This window comes from Nesoenas mayeri, assembly GCF_963082525.1.
Source record: "Nesoenas mayeri genome assembly, chromosome: 23".
Classification (NCBI taxonomy): domain Eukaryota; kingdom Metazoa; phylum Chordata; class Aves; order Columbiformes; family Columbidae; genus Nesoenas; species Nesoenas mayeri.
This window is the reverse complement of record NC_137574.1, coordinates 1,185,331-1,202,447: the sequence shown is the minus strand read 5'-3', so window position 1 is coordinate 1,202,447 and position 17,117 is coordinate 1,185,331. Positions and strand designations below refer to the sequence as shown.

General features: G+C 50.3%; 1 protein-coding gene across 4 annotated transcripts in view; it reads left to right on the top strand.

Annotated features, from left to right (window-relative positions):
* CCND3 (cyclin D3) overlaps window positions 1-17,117 on the top strand; it is a gene marked incomplete at its 5' end in the record, with an annotated part of 34,848 nt that overhangs the window by 5,137 nt on the left and 12,594 nt on the right. The gene's annotated exons all lie outside the window — the stretch shown is intronic.

Here is a 17,117-nt window from a genome sequence, read left to right as displayed (position 1 = left end):
GCTCTTATCTCCAAAGGACAGGGAAGTGGTTTGGATGGGTTCTGAAGAGCCCACATGCCTCAGCTGGGTCCAGATCATGTCATGGAATAAGCCTGAGCTGGGAAAACTCATTTTTTCTCCGAATGGCTCTTTTCACAGGAGCCTGAACCAAAGGCTCTTAGTCTGTGCAAGTGTTGAATCAGTCAGACCTGCCAGGAACCCCAGACTGGATCCCTCCAGCATCCCGGTGCAGGGTCACTGCCCAGCCAGCCTGAGCCGTTTGTTTCTCTGGGGGCTTCAGTGAGAGACACGGGTGAGGCAGAGATAGAGGGTGGCAGCAGCTGTTCAGGATGTGTTGCTGATTCTGTGACATCTCCCACCCTTTTTGGAAATCAAGAGTTTGGAGCAAGACAGAAAAAAAGAAACAGTCGCTGATAAAGCTTCCCATAGATGACAGCCCTGTCCTCAGCGAGCTGTGACCCACAGCCTGGCTCTGGGGACCCGCACCAGCTGGGAGGCACCGATAGGCTCTGGTGCTTATTCTGGCTGCTCACCCCCCTGCTCTGGCCATGGGGATGGGTTCATCTCCCTCCCTCAGGTCTGTGGCTCTTCCTCTCTGTCTGAAGCTCTCTCCACAACCCCTGTGGAACTTGCAGAGCTCCTGGCTCTGCTCACTGACCCTCTGTTGTGCAGCTCCCCAAGGACTTGTAGCCTTGGTCCCCCGAGGGTGTCACCTAGAGATGGTGGGCTGGGAAATCCCAGAGTGTGCTCTGTCCTAGGAAATGCAAGTCTCAAGAGACAAAAGAAAAATAGCGAAGAAAATGTTTGTGGCTGGAAACTGTTGATGTTGGACCATGTTCCCAGGACAAATTTTTCTTCAGAGCACAACTGTGTGTCACTTGGGTTTGTTTGTGAGGGACTCCAGGCCAAGAGGATGTTGGTGTCACCCCAACAACTGATCTCCTGTGGGTGGTGGCAGTAGGACACCTACTGAGGGACAATGGAGCAGCGGTATCTGCTGAGCTTGTGTGGCAGAGAAGTTGAGAACGTGGAGTCTGGTAGAGCATGAGTTTCCTCAGCCTCACTGACAGCAGGGTCTATTTTGGGGTAAATATTTAAGACTGGGTCTTTGAGGGTCTGATAAACCGAGTTCCCACGGCCTAAGCAAAGTTCCTGTGGCTTCGGGGTATACGGAGGGCTACGGGCCACACTTCACGTGCAGACAACTGTCACCATATGCAAATTGCTTTGTTTTGTCTTTTTTTTCCGCTATAACAAGTGAAGAGGGTCCCCACATCTGGCTGTGGCGGTTAAACAGGCTTGATTTAATCACAGACTGCTCTAGGAGAAAGGAGATGAGAGGGGTGAGAAAGGCAGAGCACCTGCTGAGCCCAGCGCCATGCTGGGAAATCCACAGCCCGCGGGGAGGGCACGGCAGGAATGAGTCGCTCAGGTCCTGCCTGAGGGGAACATGGGTTGATTGGGCCCTTTTGCAAAGGTTTTCTGCTCCCTGCATCTGGGCAGTGGAAGCACAACAGGGATGCTGGCCTGTGCTGGTCCATTGCACCGCAGGAGGCTTCCAAAGGGGCACACGCACTCTAAGGAATGCTTTGCCCAGGGAATGTGGTCTGGGATAGTTTGTGATTTGAAGAATTTGGGGAAATGCGGGAGCATGATGTGTGTTGAGAGGGGAGACAAATCCAGAGAGAGGAGCAACTTGGCTCTTCTGTGAGGAGTCCCTCAGAACCAGGATTTTGGGGCTGGAACCCCAAACTGGAGCCTAAAAATGGGCTCCTCATCGAGGAGCTGCTCCTCCCACCGGGATCCAGGTGTTTTGCTGAGACGGTGATGGGTTTTGCCATGCAACCAGCGCTGGGTTTCTTTTTCCTCTTCCGCTCATCTCTTGCAGCGGGTGAGCACGTTAACTGAGACAACAGTTTTGCCTGACCCCCCCCCCTTCCTCCCTCCACCCCCAACCTGGTTATCAATTAAAGCAGATTTGACATATGATAGGTCCCAAGATAAAAGCAGCATTACAAGAGAATGTAAGCAACAGCTCGGGGGGACAAAAAAATGCCCCAAAATAATGCAGGCTTGGGCAGGGTATATGGTGGCAGCCCAGTGCGCTGGGCAGAGCCCTGCCTGCTGCAAAGGGTTAATGCCGGGACTGCTGTGAGACTTTGGAGCCCTTTTCACAGTGGTTTTGAAATCTGATTTTCTTTCTGCAACCAAGTGAGGTTTTTATCAACTTCCTATTTGAGAGCAGAAGTCAGAGCTGGTGCAGGGAGGCTGGTGCAGGAGTTCTGGCTTGTCCTGCCCCGTGCCCTTGCATTTATTTGTGGTAAGCAGTGTGCTGGCAATGCAAGAACCGCAGCTTGGGCAAATGGGAGGTTTGGGGTGGGGAACAGCCCCGCAGTTTGGTGAAATCAAGGGTCCTGGTTTATTCTTGGTGTCAGCCCGCAGGCCAGCCCTGCTGAGACCTGCACTGTGCCTCAACTCCAAAATCAGAGGGGCCACAAATCAGCTCTGTTGTGTGCTCATAGCCTAACACCACCTATATATGTGTATCACCATGAGGAGGTGAGGAGCAACATGCCAGTGCAGGCGGCTCCATCCTCCGCTGCTATTGTACCTGCGGCCACCGCAACATTGTCTCGGGCACTTTGCCGGCACACGCAGAGTGGAGCGGGTCCCTTGCTTCACGCAGATGTGCATGAATCCTCTTGCTCTAACCCAGGAGCTGTTTGCACAATTTGTAATTGCTTTCTGTATGTGGCTGAGGCTTTTCACTTGACATGTCTGTCCCAAACTCAAGCGCTCAGGGACTTGCACTCTTCCACGCTCGTGTTTTCTGGAGGAGCTGGGCCCAGGCAAGCACAGACGGACTCGAGGCTTATGGAAAGTACCTTTCAAACCAGCCCTGTTTAGATTTCTAGCCTGAACCAGAAAATAACTAAATAATGAAGAGAGGTCTGCCCTTTTTTTGTCTGATGTATTTTATTTCATTGACAATCAGAGCCTGGGTCAGTCTCTCCATTGGAAATACCCCAGAAAGTCTCAGATTTTGCAGAGATTTCCCTAAATTCTTCAGCTGGGGAGATAACACTTCTCGTCTTTATCCAGAAACTATCCCAGCACTTTTCTGTTCTCTCGCCCAGGACAGAGCCCGTGCTGGCTGTCCAGGCCGCCCCTGCAGCCCTGGCACGCACAGACACGGGTGGGTCATCACCTGCCCTGGGTGACACGGCTCCATCAAGGCAGGGAAGGCTGCGATCTCGATATTGCTTGTGATGCTCCAAATCACAGAGTCCATCAGAGCAATCATAGGATTCAGCAGAGGGGAGTCTCAGTTCTGCCTGTGCTGCTGACACACGAACAGCTAATGGAGTGTGAGAGCAGCACTGACAGCACCGGAGCTGCGAAAAGCTGCTGCGACTGTAGCTGTGACAGAGTGTGCAGGGAAACTGCTGCCGAGATGCTGCGTAATGTTCAGGCAACTGTCTCTCTTCAAAGGTCTTGTGCCATGTTTGTTTTCTGCCTCGCTTGCAGTTGTTTTTCTATGCTGGTGCCTCTGTTAAAGCTGTTCAAACTGTCAGCTTGCAGAGCTGAAGGGTTAAACATGGGGCATAGGGGGGGCCTAATAGAGCAGACTGCTTTGGCTGGGGACTGCCAGCTTCATCGCTGCTCTCAAAACACTGTCTCTGCTCCAAAGCAGGTTTAGTGCAAAGCATCATCCACGTGTGCAACCAGATGCATCTTCGTTGGGCCCTAAGCCGTGCTGGCAAGGGCCTTGCTGAGCCAGAGCTGCAGGTGCAAAAATGACAAGAGACGGGGAGTGGAAATGGGTCTGTCTTTAGGGCTGCAGTGTAGTTTTCAGCTGTGCATCCAACCATCAATCTCTGCAGGTGAGCAGAGATCGTTGCTGAGCATCTATTTTCTCCTTCTTAACTTTTACTGTGCAGGAAGTAAATAAACACTTATGCATGCTTTTAACATATTTGTCAAGTAATTGTGGTGAAAGTATGTTTGCATGTTGTGGGGCTGAATGGGCTGAGAGCTGCTTTGTGTTGCACACGGGAGCCTGTTGAAATCAGTGGGGTCTCAGGGGTATAACTGGTGGCAAACATCAGCCCTTTTTTAAGCCTTTTGTGTCACTGTCCCAGCTGCTGGCACACGGGGACGGTGCCCTGCAGTCGTGCCAACACCAGTCACAGACTGTGGGGGGGCTGAGTGCTCCCCTGAGCGCACCAGGGAGGAATCATCCGGGATTTTGATGCTTCTAACTGTAAAATATAGGAGTCTGGTCTTTGCAGCATCTCTCACTCCCATCTCATAGGAGAACCCTGTCAGGTTCAGAAGTACAAATGCACAGTCCCTTGTATACAGTTTATTACTAACTAGGATCAACTGTAATCTCAAGCAGTGTATGCCTGAAAAAGATCTGTTTCCATGGGCACCAAACCGGTATACAGAGCTGAGTAAATCTCCTGACCCGAGCAGGGCTTTCCAGGGCCCGTTGGTAGCTGCTGGTGTCCCTGGTTGATGCGTTCCCAGTAATAGCTGACACCAAGATGAATGTGTCTCCCCTCTTTCAGGTAGATCATAATCTCTGTCCCGAAAAAATTCATGCAGACACTTGGCATCGCTTCACACCCAGCCAGCAGCTGGAGCAGCGATGCACAGAACATGGCTGTAGCAGAAGGGAGCTGCCCCGGCGGAGCCTGGCGAGTCTCAACAAAAGGTTTTTCCATGTGGAGATATAAAAAAGAGTTGGATAACCAAGATTTTTAGCCAGGTCGCCACCTTACCAAGCAAAACCATAGTGCCTGTATTTCCTATAAACCCAGTACCTTTGTTTCTTCAACAAATTCAGCACAGCAGAGGGGAGAAGCAGCATGTCCAGCTCGCTTTGCTGAGAAAGTTGTAGCAAGGGCAGGAGGAGGTGGTTGTCCAACAGCTCCCAGCCCTACTGTACAAGGGATTTTGGATAGGAAGTGAAGAGCAACTTTTCCCATGGGAACTACAGAGGGAGGCAAACTGAACTGAATGGAGGCCTCATAAATCAAAGACATACGCCTTTGACTTGCTGCACTATAGCCTTGGGCAGCTGGTATTTATATGCCCAGTCAAGAATTTAAAAAAGAAAAAGCCACAAAATGCACAAATTATTAAAGAAATTGCCTTCTGTGAATGTCTCCATTAGCGTCAAACTACTACGGAAGGGGAGACTGAGGCACAGCTTGTGGAGTCTGTTTGCTGAGGGTCATGCAGAACCTCAGCCCTACAGGGATGGGCACAAACTGCTCTTACCCCCTTGCTAAGAGGCGAAGGGCTCCGGCAGCGCCACTGGCAGGAACATCTGTTAAGTTAAACGCATATTCCATGTGTTTTCTTCACCCAGAAGCAGCAGCAGTTGTGCTGCCTGCTTGAGGAATCTACGCTGTCCAAGCGCTTTGCAGGTAGCAACTAATTCACCGCTGTTAAACTGCGGTGATGGGATTTTCCAAAGCTGTTGTTATTGGCCTAAGCTGGGAGCAAAACTCGTAGCAGCTGTGATGGAAATAAAGTTAAGCACACTTCAAAATACACAGGCCTAGGGAGATGTGATTCAGTATGGATGATATTGCTTCTCCATCAAAACACCTTCTAGCCTCCCCCTCGTTAAAACAAGAGTTATCAGCAATCAGTTCTCAGCCCCCCCAGCTCAGAGCCGATGACCAGCAAGGGTCAGCATGGACACCAGCTCGGTGTCCCAGCCCTTTAACCCATCACCAGCCTCAGCTTGCGCTGTGGAGGTAGCTCCAAGCTTGGCGTTGTCATAGCTCTTGGCACCTGCAGGAATCCCGCTCTGTTTAAAAGCTCCTTTTGCTCACAGACCTCCCTGCCAGCCTGCAGCATCATCCCTACCTCTTGCAGGCCACGAGTGGATTCTCTTGTGTCCTTTCGTATCTTCCTGTGCAAGCCGATCGCCTGCTCAGCCTGCAGGTTTGATTGCACAGCTACCTCTACAAGGCAATCAGCTCTTTCCCCACCTTGCTGCCATCAGTCGTCCCTGTGCGTAGGGATATGAGCCTGCCAACACCTTGGGGCAACCTCTCCCTCTTGCCTGGGCATTGAAAGACAGCGCCAGGGGCGTACAGAAGCGCTATCAGTCGCCGTACCCGTGCGGTTGTTTGTCTTTTTCTTTCTGAGGGCAGCTAGATTCTAAGAAACCCGGGCAGGGAGACAGGAGCACAAAAGGACCTTTTGCTTATCTCTGACCTTGCTGGCATGGATGTGTGTTGCGGGGTGGCCTTTGGGACCCAGATAATGCAAAAGCTGGGATGCGTGATTAGGCATTGAGACACCATCTGCAAAGATCTGGTAAAGGCCTGTGGGGTGGCACCGAAGAGAGAACAAATAATTAAAGGCAGTGTCCTGCAAAGTGTGGTGAAGAGGCAGGGTGGAGGGATGCTCGCTGTGCCCCAGTGCACACAGCTGGAGGAAAACGCTGATTTTTCTGTGTGTTATCTGGTGTCTGAAGGACTGGATCGATTTCTCAGTGGTAGCGTGACGTGGGTCTCTCTTCTCCCGAGCTGCCTCCTCGTCTGAGACTTGTGGGAACATAACACTGGGGGAACCTTTACCTGATCAAGTCAGACTTGGTCAAAACTGGCCAAAGGATTAAGAATTTATGGGAACGGGAGGATGGATGCACGCAGCAGGATTGCATGTGTCCTGTTTCTTTAGAAAACAAGGCGAGAAGCGCTGAGAGGCCTTGGGTTCATCCTGGTGCAGAACAGGAAGATTTTTGTGGGATGGGAAGAATGTTTCCTGCCCAGCTCCGGTCCGTGCCGCAGCGCAGGGAGACCCGCTGCGGTCAGTCTGGGCTGCAGCGCTGGGGCCGGGACAGACAGACAGCACCACAGGGTGTGTTTATGTCCAGTAGCCTCAGTAAAAATCCCCCTTCATGGTACCGCAGCCAAATGCTGCTGCTTCCACCCCAGAAAGGACGGGCAGCATGGCATGACCTTGAGGGAAACACAGAGAGATGAACTGGGCAGAATATAACATACCTATATGCTTATTTTCAGGTAGAAAAAATCAAGTACTTTCCCAGCCTCTTTGGAGAAAAACATCCTCTAGAGTTTCGTGTTTTGCTGAGGCTTCTCTGTCTCTCGAGCCGTTTCCAGCTGCTGTGGCGGGCGGGGGCCAGAGCCCCGTCCAGATGTGGCAGCTCCACCCTGCCAGCCTGGGAGCCGTGCGTTCAGTACCCGGGTGACGAGGGGTCAGCTGGGGTGTAGCCTCTGATACTTATCTTTGTGGGGCCTTGAGAATATTATTTTTCCCCCAAATGGTTTGTTTTTTCCCCACTCTTCTGTGGTTAGGCTCTAGTGACCCAGCTCTGATTTCCTACTTTAATTAATTGCAGTAGTCTCGGTTTCTGTGTTTCACATGGTAACGAGCATTTCCCATATTACAGCTATGATTTATGCAGCGTATCTGCCTGCTGCCTGCCCCGGTAACCACGGGGCTCAGAAGATACAGGTCTGCTCTGCGCTTCGCCAACATAAACAGCTCCCGAGCCGGGGGAGGAGGTTTATTTGCCAGCAGAGTCAGAGCAGTAGATGCTTTTATACAAATATGGTCATTAACATGGTTTATTTTACATATATATACTAATTTAAATATAGTTACATTTAAATGGTTTTGCCACCACAATACTCTTTCCGTGGTGAAACGAGTGAAGTTTTTGTGTGGACGGATCAGGCGGAGCCCACCCAATGCTGAGCAGAGCTGACCCGGGTGTCTCCGGGCACGGCGCTCCTGTCTGCACTTGCCCGCTCCGTAAGGCAGCTTTGCAGCCAGCCAGGTCTTGTTTTTTACTGTGAACATTTATTGTATGTTTTTATTGTACATCACACTATCTGGGAGATGGGAACAATGCGCCTCATTCTCTCTGGGAGACTTGTAAAGATACTCAGAAAGAGCGACGGCTGCGCTGATGAAACCCAAGGATCACTCACAGCCTCCTCGCCGAGGGGCCAGTGCTAGTGACTCAGGGAGGCAGAACCACCCCGCACAAGCAGCCCAGAGATCATTTGCAAGAACCGTTATTGGTGTTGACTCTGAAGCGTGTGGTTTAGCATCTCCTCTCATGCATTTTAGAATACAAGGTAGTCTTGATATCCAGAGAATATCCAAGTTCTTTCTGGCTTGTAATCTTGCTTAGGAATTGCAAGAAGTTGGCATTGTAGGCTCAAAAGGAAGTGGCAGGAGCCAGGACTTGTTGTTAGCTGTCAAACCCCCAAAGGTCGTGCTTAGGTTGGGGCACTGAGAAGAACGAGGTAGAAGTGCTGTTGCAAACGGGGAACATTTCCATGCACTGCGCTGTTGTCTCTAGGAAACCTTTCAAGCACTCCCAGGCCCAGCAGTTTGCTAAGAAGACCCAGATCTCAGTCCTTTCACTGCGGTTGCCAGCAGAAAGGGGTTTTTTTCCAAGTAGAATCTGCTCCTGGCTCCACTGATGCTGGTCACAGCTTTTGTTCAAACATTAAGCCCTTCCGTCTTCAGCTGTGCTTTATGCGGGAGCACATCGCCTGATCCTCGCCGGGGCAGGAGCGGGTCCCGCCAGCCCTGCCTGCGGAGGGGACTGTGGCTCCCTGGTCACCCAGCACTGCATCTCGACCCAGGCGGCCCAGCGGTCACTGCAAACGTGCCCACAGCTCCTCTGCCCCGAGTAACCGCAGGAAAGGGGCTCTGGACAAAAGAGCAAGCGATGCATTGATGTCATACAAGAGACTGAAGTCGCGCTGAGGTCTGACTGTCACCTCCCGTCACCTCCAACTTCTTTACGTCCCTCTAGGGCCTCCTGTTCTTTCCTCCTCTGTAGCTGTTAAGACTTTGTTCTTCTCTGGCAAGGAAAAGACAAGATCCCAGCTGACCTGGTGTCTTTTGGTAAGTCCTGGAGCCAGGTGCAGACTGACTGTGCTCCCCAGCCTCTGAGCTCAGGACAGGACCTGAACGCATCAGTCACCCACCGTTTGCAGGAATGAACTGCTGTGCATTCGACTCTCTCCCAGTTGTTCAGGCCATCACTGAAAAGCTGGCTCAGGTACTCCCTGTGTTTTTACACTCACATTGTGCACTACAGGGCCTGTGAGCTGTGAGACAGCGGTGCTGACAGTGCAGAGAGGCCGGGTCACTTTGGAGAACGCGGGGCCTGGCACCTGCTCCCAGGTGGCTGCATCAAGGGGGACAATGAGTCTCTCACAGCTTCTGTTTGGACACCCAGACCTGTGCATTACATCTGTGAGCACAGGATTATACCTTTAAATCAAACAGATCTGGTCTCTGTGAAACCTTCATCAGAGGCGTGGAAGGGGAGGGGGCAGGCTTCTGAAAATGCTCAGAATAATCCAGACCCTGCTGCTTCCACTACTGCCTTGAAAACAAAAAAATTTGCTGGCTGCTGAATGCCTTTGAAAACTCAGCCCTTGATCTAGCTTTTAGTTTTTCTCGCCTTGTGCTCCCTTTTCTTTCTCCTCCTGGCTCTCTGCACATGCATGCATCTTCCCAGTTTCTGTCTGCCTGGGCTGAGAAGTCAAAATCTCGTGCCAATTTGACATTTGCTTTTTCCGAATGCAAGAAGCCCCTGGAGCTCAGGTGGGAGGAGAAACAAGTCACTCTACTTTCCATCATGTGCGCTGCTCAGAGCTCAGCCTGGGAAATCGAAGTTCCTTGGCTGGCTCTGAGCAGCCGTCTCCTGCTGTCACCTTGCCAGCTGAGCCTCACGTGTTCGTCACAGAATGAGCAGAACAATGCGGCTCATCTTCCTCGTTTTGCCCGGTTCTCCACACGTTTCCTCCACTCGCTGTTTGCAGCTCTCCAGCCCTTCGGTTCTCCCTTTGTCTGCTGGAGGTGTAGCAGGAGCTGTCCTTTTCCTCTCCCTAGGCTCACATCAGCAAGTCCAGCTTGGCCAGGGGACCAGGCTGGTCCAAAACAGAAAGAAAATCCAAAGGAGAGCCTCTAGAGATCTGTTCCAAAGTCACGCTTGCAGAACAAAGGCAGGGCATTCCAGGTCAAGGAAAAACAAAGCTGACACCACTGCGCCCGCCGGGCCGTGACAACCCCTGTGTCCTTGTCCCCATGTTTCTCATGAGTGTGCCACATACTCCTCATTCCCTCGCAGGCTTTCCCCGAGACATTTTCACGGTAATGACTGTTGTAGGAGGTCTGGTAAGCCCCACGCTCCTCGCTCTGCAGATAATCGGTGGCTCCACGATGGGCTGTTCAGCAGTTCTGCGCTTCCCGTGGCTCGGGGCCCGACGGGGACTGGCAAGGTGGCTGAGCAGCGGGAGCCTCCCCAGCATGCAGGTGAAGTCCAGAGAGTCCAGTTCTGGGCCCCTCAGTTCAAGAAGGACAAGGAACTGCTGGAGAGGGTCCAGCGTAGGGCAACCAAGATGATTAAGGGAGTGGAGCACCTCCCTTATGAGGAAAGGCTGAGGGAGCTTGGTCTCTTTAGTTTGGAGAAGAGGAGACTGAGGGGTGACCTTATTAATGTTTATAAATATATAAAGGGTGAGTGCCATGAGGATGGAGCCAGGCTCTTCTCGTTGGCAAACAATGATAGGACAAGGGGCAATGGGATCAAGCTGGAACACAAGAGGTTCCACTTAAATTTGAGAAAAAACTTCTTCTCAGTAAGGGTGACAGAGCACTGGAACAGGCTGCCCAGGGAGGTTGTGGAGTCTCCTCTGGAGACATTCAAGACCCACCTGGACAAGTTCCTGTGCAACCTCACTTAGGCGTTCCTGCTCCAGCAGGGGGATTGGACTAGATGATCTTTTGAGGTCCCTTCCAATCCAGAACATACTGTGATACTGTGATACTGTGAAGAGGAGCCAACAGCAGTTGCAAGGTCTCCTTGCTTGCTGGGCTGTGGAACAGACACCATGCTGGGACTTGGGATTTGCAGGCTCCCTGTCTAGGCCTGGCTTTCACCTGCCAGGGAGTGAGGAGCAAGTCGTTCCAGTGCCTCTTTTTCCTCATCCGTAAGCAGGGATGCTCCTGCATTTCTCTGCAGGTCTGCTAAACGCTGCCATCCCCGCGTCTTTTCTCCCACAGCTGCTAATGCTGTGCAGTTTCAAAATACCAGTAGGAACAGAGGGTTCTTCAGTGTGGACCAGACACTGGATTCATCGCTGTGCCAGAGCAGAGCCCATCCAGCAGGATTTCGGGTCTTCCACCCAGCACCCGCAGGCTGCTCCTGCCCAGACGTTAATGCTTGGTTTGGGGACATGGTCTGCCAGCTACAAAAATAAACTCAGCAGCACTCATGCCTGAGCGCAGGAACCTCTTTGTTTGGCAGTTTACAGTGGGAAGGAAGTTTGTATTTCAATTGCTACAGACCATATCCTGGTAGGAGGCTGACTCGGGTGTTGCACGACAGTAGATCTGATTCCCTTCTGCTCAGGCTCTTGTAGCCAAGTGACAATGACAATATTTCTGCTCACACATACAGGGCAGGGCTGTAAACTGAAGAATTGCTTTCGGAGGCAGCTCTAGTTGTGATGGCTGAAGCCTGGCTGTCCAGTAGGGATACCAGTAGAGGATGCAATACCAGTATAGAATGCAATACCAGTATAGGATGCAGCCCTTTAAACCACTACTAATTTCAGCTTGTGATGTCTCAGGAGGCATCATCTTCACTGCAGTGATGCTGGGAGAGGCAGGAGCAGCAACTCCCGTGCTGCAGGCTCCGAACAAGTGCAAGGCGGTAGGTTAGTGCTGGAAGACCTGGTTAATGTACCAGGTGACTGCTGGAATTGCTCCACCCAAGATCTGCCTAAATACAGGGGAATGCTGCTTGCCCAGTGATGTGTATGTGTCCACCAAGTGTACCTCATTAGCGCGTTGTTAATGTCAGTAATTGCTGATGACATGAATGCAGAAGCATATGTAGATAATATACAACCACCAGAACTGCTGGGAGAAACACATCCGTATTTTATTACAGATACTAAATCTCGGTGAATTTGATCTCTCTGCATCTGTTGGGATATACAGAGGTACTGGGCTGGGACAGTCACAAGAAATACAGTGAGATTTGTGCCCTCAGGGAAAGGCGTTCTGAGGAGACTTCTTGAGGCTGCAGGTTTTCTGAACGATGGCTGCGCTTCTGTGTGGATTATATTTTATTTCCATTTATTAACACAAGGCTGTGACATTCCCTTTAGCCCGTACTTCATCACTGCGGCTTGTAGGTCCTTGAAATTTTCCTCCTTTGCAGTTTGGAGGGCCGGGCGTACCTCCCAGCACTGTCCTGCCTCCAGAACCAGCTCCAGCACAGACTTGACTGATGCCATGAGATCCCTGCCTGAGCCAGAGCTGTTTCCAAGGGCTTTCCCTTCTCCCTTCCCATCGCTGCACCGGGCCTGGTGGATCTTCTCTCCAGCACGAACTCCGTTGCTGCCCGTGTGGCTGGGAAGCCTCGAGCTGGCCCCGAGTCGCCGAGTGGCAGTTTGCGTTGGCAAACAGGCACCAGGGCGGGCTGGCCACATCAAACGCCAAACAGCGCGCAAGCAAAACTTCTTAGAAAAACCCAAAGGTGTCTCATCTCCCGAACAGGGGGTGCGAGATGTAGGCAACGAGATCAGGGCAGGAAGGATGGACAAGGGAAGGGTGTTGTAAAAAAGTTGTACTTCATATGTAAAATTTCAGGGGAGTATTTTTTAACAATTTGCATAATTGGCGACCACAGATAATCCCCTGAAATGAGCTAAATATATCATAACTGGGGGCTTTCCAAGCCCAGTTTGCTTTCTGAAATTGATTGGTTTCAGCTTTGCATTTTTTTTTTCCTATGGTCTGTCTTTCTATCTTTACCAGCTGAATTTGCCTGGTTTCTAAGATGCCTGATTTGGGAGCAAAACGGAACGTTCACCTGGGGATGGCTCACTCTGAGTTTGAGTCAATGAAAATGTGACTTAATTTTAGATTTCGTTAGGAAAAGGGAACTAAGGCAGAAAACAGCTGCTAAAGAGACAGGTGAAGACAAACTTATTCCAATGCTCTTCATAAAAAGTCAAGTGAAACTACATTTAAATCTCTGGCCTAAATCATCAGCTGAGGCAGACTGGGCTGACGCCACTGGAGTCACATCTGGCGCAGCTGCTCTGCAATAGAGACGCGCCAAAGCTTTGGAAATTTTCTCCTAAGGATTTGCCAGAAGACGTAGCGAATTGCCTGTTAAATGCTTGTTTACAAATGCGTCTCTTTCCATCCATTTATACCTCTTCCCAAGCACTTCTTTGTTCTGTTCTGGAAGTCACCAAAGCAAAGGGCTTCCCTACATCTAACCCTTTCCCTCCTTTAATAATCCCAGTTAAGGAACGCATATTATCAGATTGATAAATATCCCAGGAATGGGCATGCTGAGATACAGAAGTGATGGATACGGTGTAAACCCAAACAGTATCAGCAGTCACACTCGTGTTTACATAGACAATTGGTCCAAATTGTACCCAAAGCTGCTCTAATAAGAGGATTTAAGTCAATGATAAGTTATATTTGGACCTTCGAAGCAGCAAGCTTTCTTCTTTGGAATTCTCATGTGTATCATTACTGGGTCTATTTAAGCATTGCGGAGATCCAGTATTCAGATGATATCACTCCGAACTAATTAGTTGTGCTCAAAAGTCTGACCAACTCAGAGGAAAGGGAAGGCAGTGCTTGCCAGTAATGGGAAAGATATTAGGAAACACATCCCCGGGGTCAAATGTTGAACTTGTACTCCACCAAACTTCCCTTCAATTCAGCGAAAGCATTTTTTCTAAGTTACAAATGAACATGATGAGAGAAAGGAGAGAGAGCCAGCTACGGGGGCCGGTCTTGTGTTTAAGCCTGGGACCGAGCCCAGGAAATCCTGGGCTCTCCTGGCCGGCAGAATGGCTGAGGAGTGGGAAAATCCACGTGAAATAGAGCAGATCAGGGTGTTTGGAGTGCTCTGAAATCCTCACACCAGCGAATGTGAAATACCACCTTCGCTCTTTCTCACGCACGCACAAAATGGTACCTGTTTTTCAATTTATTTTGGGGATTTCCTACAGCAAATGATATAGTTATTTGCTCATTGGATTTGCTTTTCAAGTCCTTCGTGTATGTTAAGCAGTTTCATTTTGATGTCACCGATGATGCCGTAGTTGCAGTATGACCAAGGCAGAAGATGGCTTAGCTCTTGCTATATCAAAAATTGGGCAGAAGGGAGATATAAAGTGTAAGACATAGAAAGCGGTGTAGAAAAGGTACTGACCACGTTTGTTGACAACCTTTGGGGCCAAACCCACTGCTGCGGAGCCACACACGTAAAAACTTGCTGCAGAGAAGAGCAGACAGACCTGCCCCTGTGGAACAGCTTCAGTCCGGACCCAAGGCCAGGGCTGACACCGGCTGCCCCACAGCCTGATCTGCGCCGTGTCGCCCCTTTAAAAGCCCCAGCTGCTCGTCACTCTTTCTCAATTCATCATCAACATACCAAAAAAATGAGCACCCTTTATGATTCAGCAAAGAATAACATTGCTGGTTGGAGATCCTGGAAGTCTGGAGGCCATCAGGTTTTTTTAATTTTTACTCTGAAGGAATTTCCTTTTATAATATTGCTGTGCTCTCTCTTGCCAAACCAGGAAGCTGACTATCTATGGACAGCAGTGACCAACATTTGGTTTTCCTGGAATTTTCTCCTTTTCCCTCCGCACACCCACACAATAGGCTTTTTAGGATGCCTGCAGTCTGTAATTTGCCTTTCTAGCCTGATAATGTGGCTTGCAGAGGCATCGGTTTTGCCAAGTCATCATCTGGAAGGGATGCTCTCTTATGCAACGTGCGCCAGCCGAGCGGGCGGTGTCAGAACCACGGGCAGACACTGGGACACGGGAGGGTGACCGGCAAGGCTGGGAAAGGGCCCGAAACTTTCAATTTCAAAAGGCACAGCCCAGAAACCAGCAAGACCGAGACCCCGGTGCTGTGGTTTCCCTTTGCCTGACTAAAGAAAATAGCTGCTGTCTATTTTTACTAAAAATGTGGGACATGGGGCCCTTCTCTTCCCCTGCACTAATGGGGGATGCTGCTCACAATGAGTGGGGGGGGGTCATCCCGGATTAAAACCAGCTGACTGGTCCGCAGAAAAATCTCCCATAGATTCTTCAAATATTTCTTGCCCACACCACCGGAAGATTTATTTGTAAGGTGGAAGTGAGTGATTTGGGAGAGGGATTTGGGAATCTCATCTCACCTACAGGAATTCTTTTTCATTTTAAGGCAGGGATGGGATTGATGGAATTCTCTCCCCCTTCCTTTTCCCCGGTTCTGCGTCACTGTGCTGTGTGGCGCTCACAGGGTGTTCAGCACAACAAGTCAACGCTGATGGCATCATGACCAAATTGCAGTGTACCATGTACCTTGCAGAGGCTGGAGGCTGGCTGTGCAAGCGTAGAGATGGGATTCCAGCGCGTGAAATGTGTGTGTTATGTAGGTGACCTTTGGGTTTGCTGTCAGGAGTGGTATTTTGCACCTCTAAACCTCTGATCAAAAAGATGGTTTTCATTTTCAACACACACAGAAACATCCCAAGCAGGGAGAACAAAGACTTCAGTCTTGTTTTACTTACACTTATTAACTTCATATGTTTGTTCTTCATTAAGAGACTCTTTTTAGATGACTGAAAATATAAAAAAAATACTAAACTTGTGAAAATGGCACACATAGAAGTGACTTGTGCGTGGGGAGTAGCTACTGTGGCCATTCACTCCACTTCTAACTCCTTCGGTTCTCTGTTCATTGACCATTAAATACACACAAGTGCATGGACCGAGGTGAACTCCAGCAGGACTGGTCGGAGATGTTCCCGCTGAGTCCCCTCTGTATGATACTACATCCCAACAGTCCTCAATTTCTACAAATTCCATTGCTCCGTCCCCTTTGAACACAAGCGGCTTCCTCCCTAGGGCTGCAGATACGGGTTACTGCTGTGAGAGGAATCTGGGTTCCTCTCCATTGATTCCCTGCCCCGTGCTCTCAGCCCCGCAATCCTGCACTGCATAATGGAACACACTGCCCTGTGCAATACAGCGCGTACGGCTGCGGTGCTTCAGTTCAGAGGGTACAGCGGGCAGGGTGGGCAGGCAATGATGGAATCAGGCAGAGAAAGAGATGGTGGTGGTCTGGAAAGTATCTCCCACCTCTCAAATAGGTGATTATAATCATTTGGTTCCAGCTGCTGCTGCAAATGCCACATTGTGGCACCGTCACCAGGCAGGTCAGCCCATGTGACAGGTTGCCTTTGCAACAGATATGGGCAACTTTTGCTAAAAATGGACCTCCTGAGCTCTTTCAACTGAGCGAGGAGCTTCTCATTTGCAAGTTTGAAGGCAATCCATCCCCCCCTTCCAGTTAGAGAATATGTTGTACATTTTATCCTGTTTTCTGACCCTTCCCATTGGCACTTGCAAAGTCAAGACATTGCAGTTTTCGTAGCCAGTGCCAGCGTGGCCAGAATTACAGCCCATTGTCTTCAGTTTCTCATACCAGAAAGCAATTACTGCTGGGTCAACTGGAAGCAGACTTGGGTACTAACTGAGCAAATCCTGTGCTCTGGAAGTCACAGTGCAAACTTACTCGAAAGACTTTTAAAATTCCTAGAGTAAGTAGCCATTCAGTGTACAATTTGCAAAGGTATTTCCAAACAATTGTTAATTATTCTGAGAAACCAGCCAAGCCTGACAAGCCCTTATCTCTGCAGACACTGAGGTTGCTATCTCCCATGGAGCTGCACCAGTAGTAACATCACAGTAACTTCTGGAAGACAGCAGGCTTAGTACGGACCAGCTCCAAGTACGTACACAGATTATTATTTTCATAGCCTTGAAGGAATTTGGTCAGACACACACACAAAAATGTATAGGACTAAATACTGAAAAAGTTACTCTTAAAAACTTGCAAATGTTGCGTTGACAGGAGCCTCCCTGCAAACTCCAGGACTGTCCCTCCGCAGCCTGGCCGGCCTGCAGAGAGCTCTGCACCGCCTGGGCACCGGGGCGCGGCCCCTGCACACACGGGGGGGGATCCCGTGCGGCCGCCGGTGCCGCAGCAGACGGACGGGA